At 32.7% G+C, this 13,468-nt stretch overlaps 1 pseudogene across 1 annotated transcript in view; it reads left to right on the top strand.

The window, feature by feature from the left end:
• Positions 1–3,579: 3,579 nt before the first annotated feature.
• Positions 3,580–13,468, top strand: part of LOC143231837 (coronin-2B-like) — a 49,144-nt pseudogene continuing 39,255 nt past the window's right edge. The window contains exons 1-2 of the transcript XR_013017231.1: positions 3,580–3,815; positions 6,154–6,241. The product of XR_013017231.1 is annotated as a coronin-2B-like (transcript). The remainder of the gene's footprint in view (positions 3,816–6,153; positions 6,242–13,468) is intronic.

The following is a 13,468-nucleotide window of genomic DNA, read 5'->3' as shown; positions in this document are numbered from 1 at the left end:
TTTCATCTTCACCTGGAGATTTGTTTTTGTGTTTTTTATTGCTTCAATAAGTTCTTGTAGGGATATTTCTTTCGTTAGTATCGTGTCTTCGTAGTTTTCATAGTTTGTGGTGTCTTGTGTTTGTTTCAGATATGCTCAATGGGAAAATTGGTTCAAAATGTTTTTTATTGTTTAGTATATGGTTGGTGACTTTATTGTAGAAATATGTATTCATATCTGGATCAGAATGAGTTTTAAATATATTGGGTTGAGGAATAATTCGTGAGCGTTTTTTCAAGTTAAAAAAATATATTCATAAATGAAACGCTTTCGCAAAATATTTCATGTAATTTGGTAGATAATTTTTTGCTCTAATAGATGGTGTGTTTGATTTTCATATGTCTTTAATTTTTGCTTTCATTTTCAGCTCATTAAATGGAATGTCAAGTGGACAAAATCGAGCGTTTTCGACACCATCTGCTTTTCGCATTTAATTTCTTGCAATTTCGTTTAAAACAATGCATACTATATACCTAGGTTTTACATGAAATAAAGTATCATAATAAATGTTTTGGGTGTAATGTGTTCATGCATTGAAGTATTGTATAGTCTTGCATGTAATGCTTGAATGAAATTATTTAAAAACGATCACGAATTATTCCTCAACCTAATATTTTGAAATTGAGCTTTGAAAGCTTCAGCTTTTTATTTATTTGTGTGTGTTATTGTATTATGGTGTTCAAGTGCAGGATATTTCTTTACAGCTGTGTTATCATTGGTGAGTCTTTCAAGGTGGGTCTAGAATTTTTTCGGGTCAGTTTCATCATTCAGTTTTGAGCAGAAGTTATCCCATTTTTCTTTTTTTATTGTTTTATTTGTGTTCTGATGTGATTTCTCATATTGTTTATTTGCGTTTTTGTTTCTCTGTTTCTTGTTATCATGAACTGTCTTCTTAATTGTCTTCGTTTTTTGATTAGGGTAATTATTTCGGTATTGGGTTTCCGTGTGTTGTTTTGGTATTGTTTTATTTGCTGCTTTCTGAAGGCACTCCGCTATTGTTTGACAGTAGTTATCCAATTCAATATGGGTTTTAACTTCTTTTATGACGTTATTAGGTAACAGATTGTCTAATTCCCGTTTATAATTTTGCCAATTTGCTTTACTATAATTAAAATTTTCTTTCCTGTAGGTTATAATACATAATGTGTTCTTTTCACTGTGGATTTAAAAATCCGACTTTTAGCGGTATAAGATCACAGATCTAATGCTGCGCCCCCTGGACCGAGCGACAGTTTTGAAATTGTAAATTTAATTAATAATTATTTAAAGGATTTTATTTTATATAGATAAGCTCAATTTTTTTTTATGTCCTACAACACTTTCAGGGGAAAAAGGGACGAAAAAGAAAAACTACGTTTTGTGCTGTCGTAAAAATATGGAATTATTCTGTACTCAAATATACTGAAGTATTACACCTCAATAAAATGGCGTATTTCAAACAATATTTAACAGCGAAATTCGATAAATGCAAGTAAAAATGGGAAATAACACCCCCGCACGACCTCTGTGCTTAACTATAAGACATAATTAAATTAGTATAAATATTTCTTACGTTAGGTTGAAAATTAATATTTTGGTAGAAATTTTAACAGTGACATCTTTTAAAGCTAAATCTGTTTGGCGAAGTGCAGTGTAGTGTTCAACATGCTCAAGATTAGGGTCATCTTTGTTTAGCTTTGCGGGAACTTTCTGTACCAGAATAGAAATGATTAAGTAATATTTTCTAGAAAACTACAGGTAATTCTATATTGTAAGCTAATAGTTTCTTATTAGATTATTATGGTTGAAGATATCGTTCCAGTTCTTGTTGTCGTAAGAATAATTTTAAATTTTGGCGACAGTTTATTATAGAGGCATTCTGTATGAATATAATGGTACTGTTTGTTGTAGTGTTATGAAACTTCATGGGGAGGTACTAAGAATGTTTCAGGTTTGTGTTTTGTAGCTTTTATGGAACATATTTGCAATTTTTTACCCCATATGATATTAGAAAAGCAATTTCTCATGTCCTGAGATAACCTTTCATTTATCATGAATTTACATAACTTCCCTCAGAGTACGGGTACTACAGTAAGTTTATACGAGGTTTGTTCAGAAAATACGCGGACTGACGTCATAAAACAAAATGTACATTATTTAGAAGTTACAGGTCTGGGACCCCTTCAAAGTACTCTCTTCCCCAACGCACACACTTATCCCAACGGTGTTTCCACTTGTTGAAACAGTCCTGGTACGCTTCTTTTGTAATGTCCTCCAGCTCCTTCGTCGCATTTGCCTTAATCTCGGGAATCGTCTCAAATCTTCTTCCTTTCAAGGGTCTTTTGAGTTTGGGGAACAAGAAAAAAACGCAAGGAGCAAGGTCAGGTGAGTAGGGAGGATGGGGAAGAACAGTGATCGAGTGTTTGGCCAAAAACTCACAAGTTCTGAGGCACAAATTTCGCAGCAACGCGATGAACCTTCAATTTTTCGGTCAAAATCTCGTAACAAGATCCAACTGATATCCCACACTCTTCAGCAATCTCCCCTGACAGTCAGACGTCGATTTGCCCGCACCAGGGTGTAGATTTGGTCGACGTGTGGGTCGTCAGTTGACGTGGAAGGACGTCCAGGACGCTCATCATCTTCAATGGACTGTCGACCATCCTTAAAACGTTCATGCCACTTGAAACATGCCGTATGCTTCATTGCAACATCACCGTAAGCCGTGTTAAGCATAGCAAAAGTTTCAGTCGCAGATTTACACAAAATTTCACAGCAAGTCGTTGCTCCTTCAGGTCATTCATTCTGAAATCCGCCAAACGAAAAAAATCGCACTTCACTTAAAACCGCGTAGCTAATACACAAATAAAGATATCTGCAATCGGGAAATGGTGTCGTAATCAGCTGATTTGTGCGAACCTAGCGATACCAAGCGAATTCCCCTGGAACCAACTGGAGCCGCGCAATTCAAACAGTCCGCGTATTTTTTGAACAGACCTCATATCTTTTTAATGAATAATGTAGAATTTTTAGCAAACTATAGAGAATCGGCTGGTCAAACGACAAAAAATAAGGTCTTAGTATTTATAATTGTGGGAAAAGGAACAGTGAAACTATTAAGATCAAATTTATTTTGGAGCAGATTTCAATTTTGTACGTTAAAATGGATAATAACTGAACAAATGTTTTGATTAAGATTCCCGAATTTTTGCAATGGATGGGTAAGACGACCTTTCTATGCCTATAGAATATAAAATAGTTATTTAAAAATATCATTAAAGTCTTCACATCACAGAAGAATATCTAATTAAGCTTTAAGAATAAGCGTATAACTGTCATCAAGAAATTATATAGCTGGATTTAAGTCTCCGTGAGTATTAATTAATGCATATTGCGATGGAAATTTTATTGTGTTTTAGACTAAAGTCAACAGAAATTGGGAAAATTTTATTTTGGCTAATAACTTGTAAAGGCACTTCTCTTTGTAAATGGGCTATTTATTTTTCTCTATTTTTGTTTATTTTCGGTATTCAAAAACGAAGAGGTCACTTTAATAATTTTAGTGAATGAATGTTGAACAGAGCGAGACACACCCGTTCGAATTCTGCATGTGCAGTGACTGAGTTGAACGTATACGGTAGAGGGTTTTGTACAGTAAGAAAGCAGTTTAATAGTTGTAAACACGGAATTGTTTATATTTCTTTCTTCAGGCTCTCTTTTTTTTTTTTTGACATTTTTGTGCAAAATATTTTGATATAATTCAATAGTTATTAATTATCAGACCAACGGATGGTTTTGTGAGTATTTAGAGTTTGTATTTGATTAATGCATCACAATATCAGTATTAATAGTAACAAATTTAAAACAAACTTCAGGTTCGGTGTTTTTAATACAAACTATTACTGGACTGTGTATTGTATTAGTATTATATGTTTAATATCGAACTCTCAGTTTACTGTGTGTCTCCTAAATTGCTTATATTTTATATAATCATAAATTCATGTAATGGTGAAATGTTTTCAGACGTTACTAAATACACTAATGATATAGATTATTTATACAACCTAGGTTTTACAGTGTAGACTACATTGTTTCGGTGAAATTTTCATGGGACAACAGCTTTGAAAAATCGGAAGCTGTTACTTTCCTCCAGCTTCGAGCGTAGTTACATTGTAGGTTTTATATTTAAAGTGAAATATCGCAGTGTTTTAAGTAATGACTACAGTACTTCCAGTTATATTTGTTTTATGACAGTAACTTTACGTGTTATAACTTGTTAAACAATATTAAAAGGCTCTGACTTTTATATAATTGATCAGAATAACAGTGTTAATTATTTTTTTAACTCTGATCGTTATAAGTAGCTATTTTATTATTATAATAGTAGATTGATTTCATTCAGTAAAATACTTAAATAATTATATGTTAGTGTTCAGTCGAGGTTTATTTGCATAGACTCGTAATATGTATGTTATTTTTTATTTGAGTAATATGTAAATGTATACTTTTAATAAACCCAGCCATCTTTGTATACGCCCAGTGACAACAAAACATTTTGATTTTCTAGGGTTACCATTGCTTCATTGTCAACTGGAAAGTCGATAGTTTTAAACATTCGAACAAAATAAATGCAACAAAAGAGTAGTGCTGGATTAAATATAAAGATAGACATATTTGAAGTAAGTTGTAAGTTTTCAAACGAAAGTAATATAATCGTAGATTAATTAATTGTCAATCAGTTAATTAATGCTAAGGACATAGAATGTACAAAATGACAGAAGGATTTTTAGTTTATTGAAATTAGCCTTCACAATCAAATAAAATTTAAAAAGTAATACAAGTTAATTACACACATAACATCATATTAAACTGTTTCTTAAGCCTATGTTCCTCCAATTAAGCTTGTAGGTCTTGAAAATATTACTCAGGGTTTCTATACAAGTTCTATTTTTAGCCTTTTGTTATCGTGTAAATTTGTCAAAGTATCTGAATCAAGTCATCTCATGTTCTTGTATACTATAAAGAAAATACTTCTGAAATTCTAAACATCTCATTTGTAGCTTCAAATATTTTATTAAATTCCCAATAGTACACAAGGTTGTAATATTCTACTTTTTTATGTCATAATGAATTATTCCATGATTATAAAAGCTAAACATTTCACTGAAGGTATTATGAATATCCACAGTAATTACACTTATCTTAGCATTTTTCTATAATATTAATTTGCACTTCCATACAAAATCTTTTCCAAAGAACCGTGCTTCAATTGATCACTGATGTCGAGAAACCCACTTGTTGAGAAAGTTATATGCAAAAACGGCTCGTTTGGGTTGAGAAAATATTTTACATAGAAGAGCGAACAACGTTTCGACCTGCTTCAAACACATTAATGTTTGTGAACATTTTTGTATTGTGGCTTATTTATTCAAATACCAAGTTTATTTTGGATAATAGATAAAATACCAATAGAATCAATCACTCCCAACATGAGAGCATGTGGATTATCACTGATTTTAGAAATATTACTGTTTAAACAGAGCCCTGAAATAATTAAATTTATCATGCTTAGGAAATTTTCAAATCTTCAAATAAATATCATTGTATATTTGCTTTTAACAAACTTGACAAATTTTAATTTTTTAATCAGTTTACCACATATTAAGGAAGTATCAAAGATAAATTTATCACAAATTCTTTCACCATATTTCCTTTTCCACTTGCTTGCCAACTGTCAGTTATTTTTCCCTAAATTAAACTTTCAGCAATCCATATATTTGGAAGAATTACTTTTTAATTAATAAGAATAGTAAATACCATTAAGTAACTTGTACTATAAAATCTTACTGGTAAAATTATTAAATTGACAAGCAAAACAATTTGTAAAGAACTAATTGCTTAGAATCTACTGTTTTGTAGGCATTACTGTTCATTTATTTCTTTGTGTTAGTATTTCATTCTAAGATCTCAGCAAAGGTAACTTTTAGAATGTAGTCTAGGTTTAGCAAAAGTTTAATTAAAAAAAATGGGAACAAGGTAAAAGAAATTCTGAAGATGTCTCATAAATTGAAAGTTGAACTTTCTTAGAAACAACTGATGCCGTCTCATATTGAAGGTGTAATAAATTCTTATTAGATCAACACCTTTAGTGACCACCCGTTCTGGTCTCAGCATCACTTCTCAGATGATAGATTCAACATCTGTTACCAGACCATTGTATAAGGTAAGATTTTGTTGTTTTATCAAACTAAGTTTCTTTAGATAAAGAATGGTTAAAAATTGAGCACAATTTTTTTTTTATTGTAAACTGAGTTATTTATGAATCTGAAGACGAAAATTTAACTGTTGATTTCTGTGTTGAATACAGAAAAATAAAAACTTGCATAGGCCATAACATCTACATATTTAGGAGGTTTTCATCAACATAGAAATATATATATATATTCTATTAAGTCTGTGCATTTGTAATTTACGCTTTGTTCACATAAGTACTGAATTGGAAACATCTAAAAATATTTGGTTGGATTATGTTATGAATCTGGCCCCAAATTTCATGTGAGTAGTCCTTTTATATTTTGTGTTGTTGGACAGATTGGATTAAAACATTAGTAAGAAAGTATTTATATCACCATGCAGCTGACACTGTATATACATACAAGAAAATAACATCAAGGAAGTTATGTTAAAATTATCCATGAGAAATTACAACATTGTTGGTCATATTCTGGGTTGGTTTTTGTTATAAAATTTAACCAAACAATCAACTTAATATTTTAACTGTGAAAAAAAACAGAAACAAAGAACTTGTACCTTTGGACTTTTGGGTATTTAGAGAAATGGATCCTTGGGCTAATGGACATTCATCAATAAACATCTTTGGTATCCTCAGCTAATGTTTTTATAACTTTAGCAAAGTGGATTTGAATTGTTAATGTGTTAAACTGAAAATAGCAAGTATAAAGAAATTACACGGGTATTAACAGCTGTTAGAAACTTTTTAACAACACAGACATTTTAAAGCAATCCACCTGTAAATTTTTAATGTTACTACACATTACTTCATGTATAATTACTCTTGGTATATTTTTATGTATCTTGTATCTTTATAACTCTATTGCAACTTAAATTACTTCTGCTTTGAGTTTTCTCTTAAATAGAACACCTTAATTCTGTTACACATACACACTCTTTGTTAAATATTTGTCTGTATCACAAACAACCATGAACTTTTATCATTTAACTTACTGCTAAAACATATCAAACTTTTGGAAAAACATCTGAGGAATGAAACCCCAGTTTATCTTACTACTTAGTTCCTAAATGTGCATGTTTGTGGACAGTGTTATGTTTCAAAGCCTTTTCCTTATTACTTTAGTGGTTTAAAAATAGTGGTTCTCAAATTTTTCAGGCTTATGTACAACTTTTTATTTACTTTTATCAAATTAAAAACTCAGACCTAACTTTAAATAAAGAATATAAAAATCCAATAACAAAAATTATCTTTAACACTGGCACGATTTAAGAATATAATTTTAAGGAAAGAAAATACTGGTGAGTCTGTAAGTGAGGATAGTAGTTGGTATATGTACATAAAAATCTCGGATAGGTTTTATTACAAATAAATGATTTTTTGTAATAACTGTGTTGTGTATCGCTGATACTAGTTCCACACACCATTAGTGTCACTTCTAGCAGTTTGAGAACTCCTGTAGGATACAACCACCAAGATCTCCATACACAGAAATATTTCAAAATAACAAAGTAATTCTGGACTGCTAAAGAAATTCTGTAACAATCACCACACAAACTGTAAGTAAAATAAACATTGAAGTTACATCACAAGAAGAAGAAACTAATTTGAAACCAGATACTGTTCTAAAAATTCAACAGAAGATATTGAGTGTACCATTTCAGTATTCAAAGCCAGCTTTGTGAATTATCAAGCAACAAGAAATTTACCAATTTTTAAAAGAGGTTTGAATATAGAATATTGGTAAGAGAGGCCCTGTCAGCACTTTGTTTATTCAGCAAGTCTATTGTGTTATGTATGCTAGTTTTTTTTTTGTTAGCAAGTTTTGCACCCCAATAAGATGATGTTGGTCTTGCTTTTTGTGCAAAGTGATATTATAGGCTATACATGCACTTCCTACCAGGGGGAAGTGAACCCTGGATTTTAGTATAGTAAGTCCACAAGTTTATTACTGACTTGAAGGCATTAGAAGTAGCTTTGTTTCTGTAGAATTTACTGCACTTATTAAAAAAACCAAAAAAAAATCCCTTGCATCTGAATATATAGACTTCTGTAATCCACCAATGTTCTACCACTTTGGCTTGGCATGGCCAAGTGGTTAGGGCGCTTGAGTGTCGCGGGCTCGAATTTCCGTCACAACAAACATGCTTGCCCTTTCATCTGTGGGACATTATAAAGTTACAGTCAATTCCACTATTCGCTGGTAAAAGAGTAGACCAAGAGTTGGTGGTGATTACTAGCTGCCTTCCCTCCGGTCTTACATTACTAAATTACGGGCGGCTAACGCAAATAACCCTCTTGTAGCTTTGCGCGAAATTCAAAACAAACTCTACCAGTGAGCTACCTACGCCTAAACTGTCTCTGTTAAAGAGTTCGCTTGTAGTTTCCTCTTATAAAAATGATCATGACGTTAGAATGATGTGTAGTCAGAACGCCTCTTTTCTGGAGCATTAGTTTAGGTTATTAGTAAATCAAACGACTGTTAAACCTTTTCAAGTTTTATTTGCCCGTTTTGGATATAGGCCTCTATCTGGAGCATATATGTAGCCGAAATGTTGATTAAATTATTAAAAAAAAACACAAAACTTTGAAACATCTTATTTAAGTGTACTACATTAAGCATTACCTGAAATTTAAAAGAATGACATTTCGTATTCAATCAGTTATATTTATTGTAAGACAAAAGTGTTAATGTTCTTATATTTTTCGGTTTCATTTTTGTTTCTTTTGTTCTCTGAAGGATTTACCAAGACAAGTGTATAATAGTACCTAACTTTTCAGGCTTTTAACGCGAGTTGCATTCTGTATTTTTTTAATTTCTCGCACATGTAGAAGGCTTATGTAACTGAGCCGAAAGCTTGTACATTAATAAATAAATAAATAAAATAAACATGGTAATAGACCAAGTAAGTTATTTTGTACAAATATGTATAATAGTGTATTGTAACCATAATTTCTTCTTCAAATATATAATCCTTTTAGAAATACAGGTTGCGCGAGTAATACGTATGTGCCTTAAGTAAAACTTTGGTTCATATATTTTTTATATAATCAATACAATTGAACTTTAGATATATCGACTAAAATCAAGCCAGAGAAGAAAGTATAGATAACTAGGTGTAACAAAGAATTAACATTTAACATAATTAAATGACACACGTATGTGATGTACTTGTAATTTGACGATTTTTAGGACTATTTAATTTTTTAAATTGTAAATAAATCTAAAGTTAACACATGCAAGCGGTTTCCATGGCAGCCGACGCGACGAATGTTGAGCCCGAGACTGTGTGATAGAAAGTTTTGAGCTTGCTTATAAATTACATTGAACCGAAAGTTTCATTATTAATTGTATCACTTGTATAATATGTAATAAATGTGATTGTGCTTTATATTGGAAATCCCGGCTTATTTGGGGATAGTGAGATAAAATTCTGTAAAATTAATTAAACGTAGATTGTGTTGGTGTTTATTTTCTAGAATGTTGTGTTTTTTAATTCTATTCATTACTGACGTATCTCGGCTCGGCATGGACATGTGTGTTAAGGCATTCGACTCGTAATCCCGAGGGTTGCGGGTTCTAATCCCGGTCGCACCAAACATACTCGCCATTTCAGCCGTGGGGGCGTTATATTGTGACGGTCAATCCCACTATTCGTTGGTAAAAGAGTAGCCCAAGAGTTGGCGGTGGGTGGTGATGACTAGCTGCCTTCCTTCTAGTCTTACACTGCTAAATTAGGGACGGCTAGCACAGATAGCCCTCGAGTAGCTTTGCGCGAAATTCAGAACAAACAAACGTATCTCAGCAATGCTGATAAATACAATTCCATCTTGAGGTTTTACCTTCATTTCCTGGATTTTTGTTTTTATTAGTTATTTCTGAGTGGGCATATATTTAGTTTGATTTCATTGTTTCTTTGTGGGTCTCACGTATTTTGCTCTGTGACATGAACAGTTTTATTAATGGAACAAAAAAAATATAGATGTGTTTATCGAAGCGCGACACATGTTCTGTTATTTTGTTTCCGCAAGCGTTTTGTAGTTGTTACCAGTAATAACTAAAGTACTTGGGGCCTTTGTTTTACGGGTGGTGTTGTCTGCCTCTGCAGGAGTTATGTATTTTTAACAGTAAAGGGAATGTGTACTTCCTATTAATAGCTACTCTTTGTAGTATTTGCTTGTTGGTGAGAACATGTGTTGGAGTCGCTGTGACAAAATCCCATATTCTTGATAGGTGAAGTGAAGAGAAAATGCCATTGACAACTATTCAGTTTTTATCAAATGTTTTCGTAGAAATACTAACGTCAGATGGTAATCCGCTGAAATCAAACGGTTTGTAATGTTTCTGTTCTATAAACGTTCCTGGTCAGGTATTTGTAGTTTCCCGATTAATAAGCGTTTATCAAAGTTATACCTTCCGAGGTTTACAGTATATCAACTGTAGCAAACCAATATATCTTGTCGCTTGGCGCATCGATTTATAAACTTTTGGCGAGATTCTTGAAAATTCAGTTGGCCCAACAATAGTCTGGTGCTTTTGTAAAACATATGTTGTTGATTCTTAAAATCGATAATCTTAAATTTATGAACAGGCGGGACTTGCGTAATATACATTTATCTGCACAAGTTGCATGCATTTATAAATATATATTTAACTGAAACAAACATCGATTTTAAAATATATAGTAACAAATCCGTTAAACTGTGCACAGTTGCTTTATCAATAACGGTATTTTTTTTACTTTAGTAATGTAAAAAATATCAGGTGTTTTTAGCAAAATAAAGGAAGCAAATTTTTAATAAAATAACAGCATAGTGCAAGTCTCTGTTATTGTTTCACAGTTATAATAATGAGTTTGTGAATGTTCTCTTTTCTCGGACAGAATCAAGTAAAATTTATATATTTGAGAAAGATGGTGTAAATAAGTGATACCCGTTTGTTAGATAGAAAAAAAAAAATAAAATTCAATGCAAAATTAAATCGGGGCACTTATTCTAATAATCTGTTAATTGTAATTATGACCTTAATTAAGAGTTTATTGATTAAAAATATATATTTTTTTCTATTTCAAATTGTCATTTGATGGGTCAGCAGTAAGGTAAAGGGCTTTCAGTTCTAAAATCAATTGTTCGAATTGTGCTTAAACAACAGCTATTACAGTTTTTCTCTCTTTTCGCCCTCGCTGGTACAGCAGTAAGTCTACGGATTTACAACGCTAAAATTAGGGGTTCGATTCCCATCGGTGGGCTCAGCAGATAGCCTGATGTGGCTTTGCTATACGAAAAACACACAAACACACTTTCTCCGTTTCACGTGTATAACGTAAAGCTGGTGGAATATAAGTGAAAATTACCTATTAATGTGCAGTATCTTAGTTGTTACCGATGTGAAGATCTCAATTTCTGTCTGAGGAATATTTAACAGGTATTGAGAAAGTGTATATTACTCTTATTGGTGGAACAGACTAAGTATTTATCAGTAATTAAAATATACTAACAAACTTTAGGCTGTTTTATCATAATTCTCTTTTTTGATTGGGTCGTTGCTTAGTTAAAAAAGTCAAACGTTATAAACTTTAAAGGAAACTCGCTGAATACCTTCGTAAAGCAGTCAGTAAGTTGGTAACTTTTTGTTAATACGTAAGGATCTCTGAAGGGGGTACAAAGATATTTTGTGTGAAGAAAAATGCATTGTCGAATTTCATCAGAAGTGCACGTGTATGAAACTTTTAACACGATCAATGTATATCATTTGATTGGAGGTCATGTATGTAGCCTCTGAACACTGTATGAAAAACTACTGGAATGTGACATTACAGCGTATAGTTCATTAAGATCCCTTGTTATTCGATGTGTTGTATTAGGTTGTCAAGAAATAAATGTCGTTTTTGAACTGCGAAGTTTAGAAAAGTATAAACCAGTGTTGTAAAACATGCTTTAATAAAAATAAGCACCATTTGCTTTCATACACTTTTGCTAACGTATAACGGTGCTGTTTATGTCCCTGCTATAGAAATCAGTTTCTCCTTGACAGCTTCTGCAGCTGTCTGGTTTTGAAAGTGTTTATTGTCAAAGTGCTTGAAAAAATGAAAATGTATAGGGGAAAGGTCTGAGAAATAAGATGTATAAGGCAGAACCTCGATTCCAATTTCGTTCAGTTTTTGACAGGTCTCATAACGCCCATTTTGTTGACCTTCGGATAGTTCATGCGGAACCGAATTATCCAACTTTTTGGTCTTTCCAATCGCACTCAGGTGGTTGGCAATGTGTGATTTGCTTGTGCCCAGATTTTCTAAAAGCTCACATACTGTTGTGCGAGGATCTGTCTCAAGTGCTTCCCTCAATATGTTTTCATCATAGGATGGCTTCCTTCGATGACCTCCGTGGTCTTCAAGACTTTCATCTCCATGTCGAAAACTGGGAAACTAACACTGAACTGTACGTTCAATAACAGATCCATGTCTGAATGCCTGGTTGATGTTCTGTGTAGTTAGTTTCGGTCGCTTTTCGTCCAATTTTGAAGTCGTAAAGGAAAATCGGACGAAAGTTCTTGTCCATGCTGCCTTTGGGGTTGCGAAACTTACTGTGTAGAGTTGAAACAGCAGACAATTAAGCGACAAATGTTGGATTAAACCAACCAACCAACCAACGATAAGTTACTCAATATTCAGCTTCTAAATGTCATCGTGAGAATTCCGACATTTATTTCCAGACAACCGAATATTTCGTGGCTTTGTGCATCCTTAAGTGAACTTAAATTATGTTATTATTGATCGAGGAGACAGAAGGTTGTCGCAATGAGATGCCGATACAAGGCGACTTGTGTTATTTGGCAGTTATACAAAAAAAAAAAGAAAAGCATCCTTGATGGTCCTTGAAACTGAGAATGGAAGTTAAAGGGCTCAAAAAGGACGTTTTTATTATCATAGTTATTTAGAATATTATAATAGCAGTTTGTTTTTTTAAATTTCGTTTAAAGCTACATGAGGGCTAACTGCACCAGCCGTCCCTGATTTATGCAGCTAGTCATCACCACCTATCGCCATCTCGTGGGCTATTGTTTTACTAACGAATAGTGGGATTGACCGTCACATGTAACGCCTTTACGGCTGAAAGGTATAACATATCTAACTTCTTAATACATATTGCGGAGTTGAACGAAATAAATGCTTTTAAATCTATACTAATTTGCTAAACAAA

This window comes from Tachypleus tridentatus, chromosome 11 (assembly GCF_004210375.1).
Source record: "Tachypleus tridentatus isolate NWPU-2018 chromosome 11, ASM421037v1, whole genome shotgun sequence".
Lineage (NCBI taxonomy): Eukaryota > Metazoa > Arthropoda > Merostomata > Xiphosura > Limulidae > Tachypleus > Tachypleus tridentatus.
Note: the sequence above shows the minus strand (reverse complement) of the source record. Positions and strands in the feature narration are given on the sequence as shown.